Below are 16,684 nucleotides of genomic sequence, written 5' to 3'. Positions count from 1 at the left end.
TCAGAAATCTTGGGGCTGGGAGATGGCTTAGTGGGTAAGAGACCTGGCTGGCTGTTCTTGCCCAGGACGGGACTTTGGTCTCAGCACCCGCACTCTGGCTCAGAACCATCTTTAACTCCGAGTCCATGGAGTCTAGCACCATCTTCTGGCCTCTGTGGGAACTGCATGAACGTGATGCACATACACGCATATTGGCAAAAACTCACAAGCAAAGGAACTCTTAAAGAAATGAATCGCCGGGCGTGGTGGCTCCTCTGTTTGATGGTTGCCTTCCTCATCGTCTTCGTGAGGCTCCATGGGGTCACCCAGCTGTCCCTGCTGCTCTGACTCCTTGCCAGTCCTGGTGCCGGAGTAAGATAAGCTTTACCATTAAACGACAACGTTTTTCTAAAAAAAAAAAAAAAAAAAAAAAAAAAAAAGAATCAAGATAAATGACAAACAATCCAAAATCAGATCAATACTCAATACTAAACCCCCTATCAATCTGGCTGATTTTTCCTCCTTTTACTTCATTCTCAAACAGGACCCATCATGACATGATGGCCCTTCAGGAGGATGTGAATGAGGGGATGGACCAGTGAGAGGTACCTGGGCCCAAGTGCCCATCTCTCTCTCTCTCTCTCTCTCTCTCTCTCTCTCTCTCTCTCTCTCTCTCTCTCTCTCTCTCCCCTTTCCTGGCTCAGAATGTGACCATTATTTTAGCTATTCCAAGTCTTTTCAATTCTATATGAATTCTAAATTTTAAATGAAATTATTTTTTCTATAAGAAGTTTTCATGTGTACATGAGTAAAGCTCTCTATGTTCATGCCTCGTCTGTGCCTATGTCCTTGGCAGCCAGAAGAGGGCGTTGGATCCCCTGGAGCTGGAGTCATAGGTAGTTAGTTGTGAACCACCTAATGTGGGTGCTGGGAGCAGGACTTGGGTCCTCTGGAAGAACAGGGCACGATCTCAACCCTGGGCTTTCCACTTACTCGTGTATTATTTGTGTGAAAGTTTCTTGTGTGTGTGTGTTTCAGGGAACACGCCACGGCACCCATGTGGAAATCGGAGAACAGGCTGTAGGAGTCAGCTCTCCTTCCATTACGTGGGTCCCAGGGATTGAAATGAAGTCATCATATTTAGGAGCAAGTCCCGATACCTATGAAGCTGGCTGACCAGCCTCTCCTTGAATCTATAAATCTGAAGAAAACAAACTTTTTGTTTGTTTGTTTTGTTTTGTTTTGAGACAGGGTTTCTTTGTTTTAGCCTAGGCTGTTCTGGACTGGCTTTGTAGACCAGGCTGGCCTTGAACTCACAGTGATTCACCTGCCTCTGCCTCCCAAGTGCTGAGATTAATTGCAAATGCCACCACGCCCAAGCCCAGCCATTTTTGTTTGTTTGTTTGTTTTTCGAGACAGGGTAATTAATACAGTGTAATCATGTTTTAAAAGATTTATTTATTTATTGTGTATACATTTTTCTGCCTGCATGTGTGCCTGCTGCCAAAAGAGGGCACCAGACCTCGTTATAGATGGTTATGAGCCACCATGTGGTTGCTGTAATTGAACTCAGGACCTTTGGAAGAACAGATAGTGCTCTTAACCTCTGAACCATCTCTCCAGCCCGAGAATGAATCTTTTAAGATGGCGCATGCCTTTAATCCCAGCACTCCAGAGACAGAAGTAGGCGGATCACTGTGAGTTCAAGGCTAGCCTGGTCTACACAGAGAAACCCTGTCTCAATAACAACAACAACAACAACAACAACAACAACAACAACAACAACATTTATTGCTGGTCTCATTTGGTTACTGAATTTTTCATGTATGTAACATTTCCTAGCGATGTCACATCAATCAAGCTATTTGGCAACAGCAGCCTCATCTTCACCCCTGCTGATTTAGCAGTTAATGAGACAGCTGGTTTATCTCTTAATGAGGTGGGTGTGTTAGATCTTTTGCTAAAGTCATGGTCATTTATTTCTTATTTATTCTAGTTCTTTCTATACTTGTATTTATTTATTTATTTATTTTTATTATTTATTTATTTAGGTATTTATTTTGGTTTTTTGAGACAGGGTTTCTCTCGTAGTCCTGGCTGTCCTAGACTCACTTTGTAGACCAGGCTGGCCTTGAACTCACAGTAATCCACCCACCTCTGCCTCTGCCTCCTGAGTGCTGGGAGGCACCATGCCCAGCTATTTTTACTATTTCTAAAGATTTATTTGGAGCTGGAGAGATGGCTCAGTGGTTAAGAGCACCACCAGCTCTTCCAAAGGTCTTGAGTTCAATTCTCAGCAACTACATCATGGTTCACAACCATCTATAATGTGATCTGATGCCCTCTTCTGGCATGCAGGTATATATGCAAGCAGAACATTGTATATATAATAAATATTTTTAAAATATTTATTTTTTTATTTGTACAGTGTTCTGCCCACACGTGTGCTTACATGGCAGAAGAAGGCACCAGATCTCACTATAGATGGTTGTGAGCCACCATGTGGTTGCTAGGAATTGAACTCAGGACCTTTGGAAGAACAGGCAATGCTTTTAAACTTTGAGCCATCTCCCCAGCCCCTATTTTTACTATTTCTAATCATGTGTGTGCATGTGTCTTTAGGGAGTATATTCCTGTGTGTCTGTAGAGGCAAGAGATGTTGGATCCCATGGAGCTGTGGTGACAGGGACTTATGAGACACCTGGTGTGGGTGCTGAAAGCTGAACCTAGATCCTCCAGAAAAGAGGTGAATTTTCTTAACCACCAAGCCATATCTTCAGCATACACACACACACACACACACACACACACACACACACACAGTTGATTTCCACATGTTTATTGGTGGCAACAGGGAAGGGGCCTCTTCCATTCACAGGAGTACTCACAGGTTCTTCAGCCGCTCCAGGCTGGGGCCCTGAGGGTCCTGGGGGTAGCCGGGCACATGACCCATGTTCTTACTATCTCTCCTGGGCACTGCACTGAGTAATTGTAGGGTGTGGCTGGCTTGATCCTGGTGGCATACTTGCTGTGGAGGCTAAGTTAGGCCATAATTATAGTGAGGTTCCCAGTGATGAGGGACACCACAAGCATGGCTTCCTTCACCCAGGCATTTCTGAGGAAGGTGGAGAACCTTCCAGCCATCTTGCTCTCTCAGCCCCTACAAGCCACGAGTGGTGGCACACGCCTATAATCCCAGCACTCAGGGAGGCCGAGGCAGGTGGATCTCTGTGAGTTCGAAGCCAGCCTGGTCTACAAAGTGAGTCCAGGACAGTCAAGGCTACACAGAGAAACCCTGTCTCGAAAACAAAAAGAAAAACAAAAACAAACAAATACATTCATCCAGCCGAGTGTAGTGGCGCACACCTTTAATCGTATTTGTGCACCACGTGCATGCCTGGTATCTGAGGAGCCGGAAGAGGGTACCAGATCCCCTGGAACTTGCAGGTGGCTATGAACCACCATGTGGGTTTGGGAAGCAAACTTGAGTTCTCTGGAAGTGTAACCAGTGCTCTTAATGGCTGAGCCATCTCTCCAGCACTTCCTGTTTTGTTTTTGCTTTGAGGATTTAATATGTTTATGTGGACACAACGTGTTTGGGTGAAATCCACCTCTAGTCCCCCCTCTCCTCTCCTGCTCCTCACCCTCCAAACTCACCTTTGTGTCTCTCTCTTCAAATATCCCCGGCGCACATGTAGTGCTGCCTGTATGCGCATGGGCGGAGGACCTTCTGCTTGAGCACAGGTAGCCTAGGAGGACCTGAATCCCTAGAGAAAACCAACATTCCCACTCCCAGAGCTGCCAGCTGGGGTGAGGGATTGTGTCCTCTCAGCCCACTGAGAGGGTCTTTTCATGGGATAGTTACATGACTCGGGTTTAATGTGAGCATTGATGTATCAGCTCAGGGTGTGTGTGTGTGTGTGTGTGTGTGTGTGTGTGTGTGTGTGTGTGTGTGTGTGTGTGTGCAGGTGCACAGCCAGTACTCACACAAGAACAGGGTGTCCTGCTCTGCCATTTTCTACCTTATTTCCTTGAGACAGGGTCTCTTACTGAACCTGGAGCTAGCCTCTTGTACAATCTCCACAGCACTGTGGTTACAGACATGCACACAGCCATACCCAGCTTTTTCCGTGGGTGCTGGAGATTTGAACTCAGGGCCTCATGACTGTACACCATGTGCTCCTACCCACTGAGCCATCTCCCCAGCCCTCAGTGTACCACCGTTTGTGCTTTGTTTGTCTCATTTGTTCTTTGTTTTACTCCTATTACATCAAGGGTTTTTTTTGGGGGGGGTTGTTTGTTTGTTTGTTTTGGTTTGGTTTGGTTTGGTTTTTGGTTTTTTGAGATAGGGTCTCTCTATGTAGCCTTGGCTGTCCTGGACTCACTTTGTAGACTAGGCTGGCCTCGAACTCACAACAATCCATCTGCCCTCTGCCTCTGCCATGCCCAGTCTTGATTTTTAAAGATTTATTTGTGTGTGTATCTGTGTCTATGTGTGTGTGTGTGTCTGTCTGTCTGTCTGTCTGTCTGTCTGGATGTATATGCCTGAGTTTATGTGTACCACTCAAATGCAGGTGCTTGTAGAAGCAGGGGGCTGGAGAGATGGCTCAGAGGTCAAGGGCACTGACTGTTCCTCCATAGGTCCTGAGTTCAATTTCCAGCAACCACATGGTGGCTCACAACCATCTATAATGTGATCTGATGCCCTCGTCTCGCCTGCGGGTGTACATGCAGACAGAGCACTGTATTTATAATAATAAATAAGTCTTTTTAAAAAATCAATAGAATAGCTGGGCGTGGTGGTGCAGGCCTTTGATCCCAGCACTTGAGAGGCAGAGTCAGGCAGATCTTTAAGTTTGAGGCCAGCCTGGTCTACAAAGTTAAGTTCCAAGATAGCCAGGGATACATACAGAGAAAGCCTTTCTCAAAAACAAAACAAAACAACCCTAAATCAATGAATCATTCAATACATAAAATAGATCAACCATAGTAACATACAATTTTAATCCCAGCACTTGGGAGGCAGAGGCAGGCAGATCTCTGTACACTCAAGGTCAGTCTGTCTACATAACAAATTCCAGGTCAGCCAGGGCTACATATTGAGATCCTGTCTCAATATATTAATTAATTAACTAGTCAATTAATAAATATAATAATTGTCATTGCTAAAAAGCTCTTCATACTGGGGCTGGAGAGATGGATCAGCACTTGAGACACTTAGCTGCTCTTCCAGGGGTCTGAGCTGTGTCCTCAGCACCAACACAGGGAGCTCACAAATGCTTGGAACTCTAACTCCAGGGGATCTGACACCCAAGAGTGTGTGAGCACAAAAATTAATATTTTAACAATGAAAGAAGGCTAACATAGCTTCCCCCAAGATCCATAGACTACCTAAGAAAAACCCCACCACAGGACATGAGAAACATCTTCTGAGTTGTTTGGTCGGCTTTGTCCTAGAGATTCTCAAAACAGCAAACGCCATTGCTGTTGCCCTTTGTGGCCTCCATATTGCTGAAGACACTATGTACGTCTGACCCAGGACCCAGAAGACCCAAGCTGGATCTGACCTGAAAGCTTCCTCCCAGAGGATTAGCTTTCATGGTATCAGAAGGCACCATGTAAGCTCCCGAAGGAGAGAAGAAACCATCGCCCTAGATAGCTGTGATGTCTGTGAACCAAAACATGGCAAACATAGTACCATGACCCTCAGGGTGCACTAGTGCCATGCCCACCTTCCACATTCTTGGTAACCAACAACTCCCACTTTTGTTTTCCTTTTTTTTTTTTTTTTTTTTTTTTTTTTTTGTATTTTAGAGTCAGCATTTCTCTGTGTAGCCCTAACTGTCCTGGAACTCACTCTATACACCAGGCTGGCCTCATCAGACTCACAGAAATCGGCCTGCCTCTGCCTCCAGAGTGCTGAGATTAAAGACGTGTTCCACTATCACCCAGCCCAACAGCTCTTTAGTTGGACTCAAAGCCCACTCGACAGGAGGGACAGCGCGCCTGGAGCTGGAAACCCACAACCAACACTTCACCTACGCAGCATAATCCCTACCAACAGTCTAAATACTTGTCCCTACACCCACACATGAGTGTAGTCTCTGTCTTTGAAACAGACAGTGTAGTGCTTTTTTTTTTTAAAGCTCTCCTTTATTTGGGGTGTTTAGGCCTCAACTTCCCTTTCAATCTCCCAACCCTACGTAGGAGAGAGAAGGTTAGTGGGGGTAGGGGGCCCCTTTAGTTCTCCAAGCTGTTTAGAGTCGAAGGGTCTTTGGGGCAGATGCAGCCATCAGTGTCCTCCAAGTCACTGTGACCGGAAGCGTTTCTCTCCATCTGTCTGCTCCAAACCACCACACTGTCCATCTTGGGTCTCTGCTGCACACCACATGCCAATACTGAACACCATGCCACACCATGCCACGCCATGCCACGCCATGCCACGCCATGCCACGCCATGCCATGCCACACCACTCCATGCTCTCTCTGGGCTCTCATTTACATCCTCAGAGTCCTAGACCATGCCCCCCTCTGTGCTGCAAGAGGAGAGCCTTACCAGTTGGCAAAATCCACGCCTCGCATGAGACAATTAACACCTATGGACAAACTAAAGTTCAAACTGAAATCCCACACTTGGGATTAAAACAAAAACATATTTACATAACACAACTGAGTCTACAAGACAGAGTCTGTTACAGAAGACCACAAAGGGTAAAGATGCAGAGTTGTGCACCCCGGACTCATACATCTAATAGCACCTCAGGCTCAGGGACCACTGTGGAAGAGGAGTCAAAAGACTGTAAGAGCCAGAGGGACAGAAAGTTTGCTGTGAGACTGTGTCTCCTAAAAAACGGGCAAGCAGATCTCTGTGAGTTCGAGGCCAGCCTGCTGTACATAGTGAGTTCCAAGTTAGCCAGGCCTACACAGAGATACTTTGTCTCAAAAAGACAAAAATGTCAGAGAGACGACACCCAGGGAACCACACCAACCTGTCTAAATAAGACCTGAACCAAGGGTGAAACCGGTAGACAAGCTACTGTGGAAGGGGGAAAGTTCACAAGACCTTAAACGCAGACAAAGGACTACAGGCAACTAAAAAATGGTGAGGATGAGCCAGACGTGCTGGTGCACTCAGGAGACAGAGGGAAAGGAGACAGAACTCTGTGAGTTCAAAGCCAGTCCGGTCTAAAGAGTAAATCCAGGACAGCCAAGGCTACACAGAAAAACCCTGTCTCAAAAACCAAAATACTAGAGCCGGGCGTGGTGGCGCACGCCTTTAATCCCAGCACTCGGGAGGCAGAGGCAGGCGGATCCCTGTGAGTTCGAGGCCAGCCTGGTCTACAAAGCGAGTCCAGGACAGCCAAGGCTACACAGAGAGACCCTGTCTTGAAAAACCAAAAAAAAAAAAAAAAAAAAAAAAAAAAAAAAAAAAAAAACCAAAATACTGAGAATGGGAGAGACTGTGTTCCTGGGGAAGAGGGCACCAATGGTTATCCAATACCAAGTGGTCAGCCCCGAAAACACACATACAAGCAACATCATCCGGACCGAGCAAGTTGTATTTAACTAGGAACACATACACCTAAGGATAATTAAAAAGTGGTCTTGAGTCTGAGGGAGAGCAAGGGTGGGGCTGGAGGAAAGGGAAGGGGGAGGAATGGTATAATTATACTACAATCTCAAAAAAGAATAAAACATAATTTAAAAAAGAAAAACTTAGGGAAAGAAGTTTACTAACCTTGGGACAGATGAGGGATGCACTTCTCCCTGGGCGTGGGGCAGGTGGGAGCATGCTAAAGCCTTGTTAAAACTGTTACAGCCACCATTACTGCTTAATGATAAGTTGTTTCTGTTTATCCTTTAAGCATCCCTTCTCTGGCTCATTTTCCTGTGAGTAAGCAAAGACATTCCGGCTGAGGCAATCTGTCTCTTTAATTAGCAGGCGTTGGTCTCTCTCTGTCTTGCTGTCTGAGCATCCTTCAGCAAAAAGACTGTCTGCTAGTCAGCCAGGCTGCCAGGGTGCCTGGACCAGCCATCCTGAACACTCCGTGAGCCCTTTGAGACAATGGTGCAAATGCTTACAGCTGACTGCCCTGGTTACTGAGGCACATGCTGTGCCAGGGCTGTTTGAAACTATTCCAGACACTGACGATTAAAAGCCTGGATGAGACCGGGCGTCATGGCCTATGCCTTTAATCCCAGCACTTGGGAGGCAGAGGCAGGCGGATCGCTGTGAGTTCAAGGCCAGCCTGGTCTACAAAGCGAGTCCAGGACAGCCAAGGCTACACAGAAAAACCCTGTGTCAAAAAACAAAACAAAACAAAAGCCTGGATGAACCATTTTCACTGTGGCTGAAGGAGGGGGAGGGTGGGAGGCAGTACTAGATTGGTGACAGGTTTGTGACTGGTCTACAACATAAGCCTTAAGACTTGGTGGTGTGGGCTGGAGAGATGGCTCAGAGGTTAAGAGCGCTAACTGCTCTTCCAGAGGTCATGAGTTCAATTCCTAGCAACCACATGGTGGCTCACAGCCACCTATACTGTGATCTGTTACCCTCTTCTGGCCTGCAAGTGTGCATGCAGACAGAGTACTGTATACATAATAAATAAATAGATAGGTAGATAGGTAGATATTTTTTAAAAAGGCATGGTGGCACATGCCTGTAATCCCAGCACTCGGGAGGCAGAAGCAGGTGGATTACTATGAGTTCGAGGCCAGCCTAGTCAACAAAGTGAGTGTAGGACTGCCAAGGTTACACAGAGAAACCCTGTCTTGAAAAACTAAAAAAAAAAAAAAAAAAAGGAAGAAGGAAAGAAAATTAAAAAAGACTTGGGGGCTGGAGAGATGGCTCAGTGGTTAAGAGCACTGCCTGCTCTTCCAAAGGACCCGGGTTCAATTCCCAGCACCCACATGGCAGCTCACAACTGTCTGTAACTTCAAGATCTGACAGTCTCATACTAAGGCACATAAAAATTAAAATTAAATAAAATATTTAAAAAATAAAAAAATAAAAAAAGACTTGGTATGCCTTTAATCTCAGCACTACGGAGGCAGAGGCAGGTGGATCACTGTAAGTTCGAGGCCAGCCTGGTCTACAAAGGGAGTCCAGGACAGCCAAGACTAACACAGAGAGACCTTGTCTCCAAAAGCCAAAAAAAAAAAAAAAAAAAAGACTTGGTGGTGGCTCATACCTATATCCCAGCACTTGGAAGGCAAAGGCAGACGGATCTCTGTGATTTCGAGGGTAACCTGGTCTATAGTATGAGTTCCAGGATAGCCAGGGCTACATAGAAAAACCCTGTCTTAAAAACACAAGAAAACAAAATGAAGGAGAAGAAAGAGCTCCTTTAAACCAGGCAGGAGAGTGGCCACATTTGGTTCAGAGTTTACCCCTGGCTTCTTCAGCTCAGCTGACTGCAGAGAATGAACTGTGTGTAAACAGAGAGAGAAAGAGAGAGAGAGAGAGAGAGAGAGAGAGAGAGAGAGAGAGAGAGAGAAACACAGCATCTGAGGAGTTTGGACTAAAAAAATATTCTATACAAGTAGGGAATAACAATCGGCATGTAATCTGAATAAATTGTAATAAAAAAAAAAAGAAAAATATTCTAGATTGAGATTTCATCAGCTCTGTAAGGAAATAGTTTTAAAATGCAGCCATGGCCTATCATTCACGTTCCTATAATTAGACCCAATGAAACCTGCTGGGTCACCAAACAGGCAAACAAAACAAAACCAAGAAAACAGAAGGGGGACCTGACAGGTTTTCTTTGTTGTTGTTTTTGTTTGTTCACTTCTTTCTTTCTTTCTTTCTTTCTTTTTTAAGATTTATTTATTTATCATATATACACAGTGTTTTGCCTGCATGCATACCAGAAGAGGGCACCAGATCTCATTATAGATGGTTGTGAGCCACCATGTGGTTGCTGGGAATTGAACTCAGGACCTTTGGAAGAGCAGACAGGGCTCTTAACCTCTGAGCCATCTCTCCAGCCCTACCTTCTGTGTTTTGAGACAGAGACTCACTACATAGACCAAGCTGGCTGAGAACTCATAAAGATCCCCCTGCCTCTGTCTTCAGCGTCCTGGGAACAAAAACTAGCTCCACCAATTTGTCCCAATGTCAAGATCACTGACTTCCAGTATTCAAGGAGTATTTAAGGGGATTTATTTATTGATCGATTGATTGATTGATTGATCGATTGATTGAGACAAGGTTTCCCTGGCTGTCCTGGCCTCAATCTGTAGACCAGGCTGGCCTTGAACTCACAGAGATCTACCTGCTTCTGCCTCCTGAGTGTTGGGATTAAAGGCTTGCGCCACCACGCCTGGCTGTTAAGGGGCTTTTCATTTATTTTATTTTATTTTTTTCATTTTATTTATTTATTTATTTTTGGTTTTTCGAGACAGGGTTTCTCTGTGTAGCCTTGGCTGTCCTGGACTCATTCTGTAGACCAGGCTGACCTTGAACTCACAAAGATCCACCTGCCTCTGCCTCCCGAGTGCTGGGATTAAAGACGTGTGCCACCACACCCGGCTCATTTTATTTTTTAGACAGGATTTCTCTGTGTAGCCCTGTCTGTCCTAGACTCACTTTGCAGACAACGCTGGACTCAAACTCATAGAGATCCGCCTGCCTCTGCCTCCTGAGTGCTGGGACTAAAGGGGTGTGCCACTGCACCCAGCCTAAGGGGCTTTTTAATTGTGAAATTATCAGCTATAGTTATTCTGTGAGCTGCCCTCCATGAGTGGCTCCTTCTGCATTAACAGCACCTCCGGTTGTCCTTGGGACATTCTGTAAATGACACTGCAGTGGCACCTTGAGAAGGACTGGTGTTCCAGAGTGCTGTGCAGCCCAGAAAGGTTAGGCATATGGCACAAGATTAAAGAGGCAGGTGAGGGGGCTGGAGAGATGGCTCAGCGGTTAAGAGTACTGATTGTCCTAGCACTCGGGAGGCAGAGGCAGGTGGATCACTGTGAGTTCGAGGCCAGCCTGGTCTACAAAGTGAGTCCAGGACAGCCAAGGCTACACAGTGAAACCTTGTCTCGAAAAACCAAAAAAAAAAAAAAAAAAAAAAGAGTACTGATTGTGCTTCTAGAGGACCTGGGTTCAATTCCTAGCACCCACATGGCAGCTCACAACTGTCTGTGACTCCAGTTTCAGGGGATCTGACACCCTCACATACATGCAAGCAAAACACCAAAAGACAAAAAGAAAAAAAAAAAAAAAGATAAAGTGGCAGGCTAGGGAGACCAGAAATGAAATGACATCAAAAGCCTTATGCCTTTTGGTTTGGTTTTATTTTTTTGTTTTTTGGGTTTTTTTGTTTTGTTTTGTTTTAAATTTTTTGAGACAGGGTTTCTCTTATAGTCCTGGCTGTCCTGGACTTATTTTGTAGACCTGACTGACCTTGAACTCACAGGGATCTGCCTGCTTCTGCCTCCCAAGTGCTAGGACTACAGGTTTGCACCACCATTCCTGGCCTTACTCCTTTTTTTTTTTTTTAAGATTTATTTATTATTGTGTATACAGTGCTGTCTGCATGTACACCTCCAGGCCAGAATAGGGCATCAGATCTCGTTATAGATGGTTGTGAGCCACCACGTGGTTGCTGGGAATTGAACTCAGGACCTCTCTGGAAGAGCAGTGGTGCCCTTAACCACCGAGCCATCTCTCCAGCCCCTTACTCCTATTGTTTAGCCTGCCAATGACCTTACAAAGAGATCAAAGCAAAAACACTTTTAAAAAAAAGGCACATATATTTCCAAGCCTTCATTGAACTGCACTGTTTGTACGGTGTTTCTTCCGGTACACATTTCTTCCCTCCTGAAGGATTTCCTTTGCACACTAGTTGGATAATCTATTCCAGCCATGTCTAATAAGTGATTAAGTGTATCCAAGACATTTTTCTTTCAGACAACTGTAGTTTCAATATCTTGAAGTTCGACCGAAGAGATTTGTTTGTTTTGGTTTTTTTTTGAGACAGGGCTTCTCTGGGTAGACCAGGCTGGCCTTGAACTCACAGAGATTTGCCTGCCTCTTTCTCTAGAATGCTGGGATCAAAGGCAAGTGTCACTGCTGCCACCACCACCTGGCTTCAACTAAAGAGTTTAAAAGAATTTTTACACGTCCTTACTCAACATTTAAAAATATTTCCTTTCTTAGTGTGCATAATACAGTTTCTATAACTATTTTAATGACTGTTTAATTAGTCTATCATTTCAGGCTCAGCTTCAGTTAGTTATGAGTCAGGGCTTTTGGTTTTTTCTTTTCTTCTTTGTCTGCCTAGCAACATTTTCCTCTGCCGTGTATCTTTTTTGCTAGTTTTTTAAATAATTTATTTTTTTATGTGCTATTCTCGTATCATATAAATATTCTTGAACTTTGTTCTGGGACAGAGTCACATTCTTTAGAAATAGCTGGACTCCTCCTGGGTCTGCTTGCTTGCGTAGGAGCACACTGATGTTTAGTCTGTGGCCAATTTGCCCTGCTACTGAGGCAGAACCTTCTGAGTACCATACCCGGTGGCCTCCATGTCTCCCCTCTGCTGCTGGGGGAGAAACTCCTTTCTGGGACCGGCTTCTCCCTCCTAGGCTTCTCCCTCCTAGCCGTTGTCCTCAGCCCGTCCTTCCTTCCCATGTGAGCAGAGTGATACTCAGGTTAATTGCAGCCCCCACCTTCCAGACTCCCAGAGCACAATCTCCGTACCGGTCCCTCCCTCTGTCTTCTCTCTGGTCCTTTGCCTGTGAGCTGCAGCCCAGGCCTCCGGGCGCCCAGACCCTTCCTCGCAGTTCAGGACAGCTGCCAGGCCATGCTTCACTTCTTCTGCTGCAGACCAGAAACCCTTCAGATGGCACCCCCCCACCTCCCCACCTCCCCCACCCCCCACCTCCCCTACCCTCACCCCCTCGCCTTTGTGTTCCCTACCTTAGAGTGACAAAAACCAACAACAAAGGCCAGAGAGATGCCAAGCCTGACAGCCTGGAATCCAAATGCTGGAAGGTAAAAACTCGCTCCTGGAATCTGTCTCCGGATCTCCACAGGAGTGCCATGTGCACACACGCCATGCACACACGCACACACACACACACACACACACACACACACACACACACGCACACACGCGGGCACACACACACATCATAATAAACAAAACAAAAAACAAAGACCACTTATCATAGTTCTTTAAAATGTTAAATAATTAGGTTTTCATAAAACAAAATAAGCGTAGGAGATTTAAGCAGAACATTACAAAATGCTGATGGAATCAAAGAGACACAAAACACAAAACACAAAAGATAAATGTGCCGTGTAAGGGTTTGGAAAACTGTGGCCAGGACCGTTGCTCTCTTAGTGGAGCTAGTTGTAGGTTTCATCCAGTTCTCAGCAAAATCCCAGGGGTTAGTGTTCTAAGCATCAATCAAGGGCCTGGAAGAGTGAAAACACCTGTAATCCTAGCACCTGGGAAGCCAAGACAGCCTGGGCTTTATACGCAACCATACACACATCATACACACATACAAACACACGCATACACACATGCACACACAAACATATACACACATACACTTCATACACACACACTTAGTACACGCACATATACTTCATACACACACACACACTTCATACATACTTACATACATACACGCACATGCACACACACACACATGCACACACACACATGCACACACACACATACACACAAAGGGGTAGAGAGGAAAGAACATCACAGACTTAGACGTGTAAGGAAGATGAAAGGGAAAGTCAATGAAGAAAGAGTTGTCTTTGAGCAAATGATGTTAGCAAAATTGAATATCACAAACAGTTGGAGGAGAAAGTGGTGGGTGGGGGGGCGGGGCTCAAAAGAGAAAAATCAGCATCACCTTAGGCCTCAAGTGAAATTAAACAAATATGAAGCCCAGAGTTAAAGTAAAATAAGGCTATGAAACTTCTAGAAGAGAACATAGGAGAAAATGATCTTGGCTTAGAAAAGTAATTCTTAGATTTGACTCCAAATTATGGTGCTTAAAAAAAAAAAAGATGATAAACAGACATCACATTTCCCAACTTTGGCTCTGCAAAAGACAACATTGTGACAGTGACAAGCCCAGAGACAGGCTGAGAAAAGATCTAAGTCTCTCATCCTACGGGAGAAGATTCTGGAAGGGAAGCGCCAGGGTAGATTCCTCTCCACCTAGACAATTGCAGGGGCAGAACCTGGTGCTTTGCGATTATTTTCCAACTTTTCAGTCCAGCAAGGCTTTGCAGGGGAAGGGGAGAAGCAGCGCGTGGCAGTTTGGGGCAGTTTTAGCTCTCAGTGTGACAGCAGCTGTCCATTCTCCTGTCCCAGCTTCTGTGGGGACACCTGGGCGCGCGCTCCCGGAACAAGCTGAGGGAGCCAGGTAGAGCAAAGAGGGCTCCGACCTCCTAACATCCAGGGTGCAGGCTCCCACGGCTCATTGCAGCTTCGGATTGGAGGTGCAGACAAAGAGGCAGGTGGCCATTGAGGGCGTACCTCCCCCATTGTTGCGAGCCCCTCCCCGCAGCTGAAGTGAGGGGATGGGAATTTAAAGGGACAATGCTCCTTTTTGTTTTGTTTTGTTTTCTTCTCCTTTTCTGTTTTCAAGGACCTGAATTTAAACACTAAGGCAGTCAAGAACAGTTATATATGCAAGGAAAATTAGAAAGTGATGAGGTATGCCTGGGTAAAGGTACAGGGCTTTATAAAGACCTCAGAGGACCTCAAAATACATGTCCCAGGCTGATTGTGGCATAGAGATACTCTTTAACAAAATACATAAAGGACCTGTGAGATGGCTCAGCCCTGAAGGTGCTTGCGTCCCCACCTCCAGTGATTTGAGTTGGATCCTTGGAACCCACATCCAGGAAAGAGAGAACCGACTCCCAGAATTTTCCACTGACTGTGCTTCATGTTTACTGTGGTGCATACACAAAATAAATAAATGAAAACATCTTTAAAATACATATTATTTTTCATGTATTTTATTGTACATGGATGAGCATATAAATATACAAAAATAACTAAGCCCAGAAAGCTGTTCTCTGGAGGAGGGAAAATCTGATTTCTAGAGTTACCACATTATTAGACTCACCCATCCAATGTTTGACAACAACAACAAGACCACAAGGCATGAAAAGAAACAGGAAAGTATAACTTCTTCCTTTCTTCCTTTTTTCCTTTGGGACAAACTATCACTATGTATCTTTGGCTGGCCTGGAACTTGCTTTGAAGACCAGGCTGACCAGGATAGTATTTCCTGGTAAAAAGAAACCAACAGAGCTTTCAGGGCAGTGGTGGTACACCTCTTTAATCCCAGCACTCGGAGGCAGAGCTGTGAACTTGAGGCCAGCCTGGTCTACAAAGCGAGTACAGGATAACCAAGGCTACATAGAAAGACCCTGTCTCGCAAAACAAAAACAAATAACAACAACAACAACAAAAGAAAAGAACAGAAATGGTCCCTGGAAGAGACAGAGTGGCAGGTCTGAGGAAGAAAAGGTCCTTTTTAGTTGTTATTGTCCCTTGTCTGTCCTTTGCCACCAAAGCCCCAGTGAGAACAGCTAGGAGCCAAAGGAAGCAAGAGCAGTTTGGGGAACGGTTTGGTGGAGCACCCCTTTAATCCTAGCACTCAGAAGGCAGAGGCAGGTGGATTGCTGTGAGTTCGAGGCCAGTCTGGTCTACAAAACAAGTCAGCCAAGGCTACACAGAGAAACCCTGTCTTGTAAAATCAAAAACAAAAACATATTTACAAAGCCGGGCGTGGTGGCGCACGCCTATAATCCCAGCACTTGGGAGGCAGAGGCAGGTGGATCGCTGTGAGTTTGAGACCAGCCTGGTCTACAAAGCGAGTCCAGGACAGCTAGGGCTACACAGAGAAACCCTGTCTTGAAAAAAACAACAAAAAACAAAAACACAAAAACAAAAAAAAAAGATTTTATTTCTTGTATATGAGTGCTCTAGCTGCATGTACTCCGGCTCACCAGAAGAGGGCACCAATCTCCTTATAGATGGTTGTGAGCCACCATGTTGTTGCTGGGAATTGAACCCAGGACCTCTGGAAGAGCAGACAGTGCTCTTAACCTCTGAGCCATCTCTCCAGCCCCGGTTTTTCACTTTTTTTTTTCCGAGACAGGGTTTCTCTGTGTGTATCCCTGGCTATCCTGTACTCACTTTGTAGACCAGGCTGGCCTCGAACTCACAGGGATTCACCTGCCTCTGCCTTCCTGAGTGCTCGGATTAAAGGCGTGAGCCACCACTGCCCAGCTTGTGTTTTTCACTCTTAAAGCCCATCTCCATTGACATACTTTGCTCAGAAAGGCCACAACTCCCAAACCTCCCAAAATAGTGCCAACTGGGGAGCAGGTGTTCAGACATCCCCAGACTATTGGGGACCCTTTCTCATTCAAACTCCCCCAGGGGGTGCAGACAGAGCGGTCACAAGTCTGAGGTCAGCCTGTTCTATAGATCTAGGCCAACACAGAAATCTTGTCTTAGAAGGAAACAAACAAGAAATCCAAGGCATCCCTTGGCAAAGAGTTCGGCGGCTGGTTAAACCGATGTAGTGCTGCAGCAGTCTGAACGAGCTGTACCCCACGAGGCTCGAGGATTTGAATATTTGGTCCCCCATTTGTGGCTGACTGGGGAGGACTAGGAGGGCCGGCCGGCCTTGCTGGAAGAAGTGTGTC

The sequence above is a fragment of the Acomys minous genome (genome assembly GCF_964271855.1).
Source record: "Acomys minous genome assembly, chromosome: 2".
Classification (NCBI taxonomy): Eukaryota; Metazoa; Chordata; class Mammalia; order Rodentia; family Muridae; genus Acomys; species Acomys minous.
Note: the sequence above shows the minus strand (reverse complement) of the source record.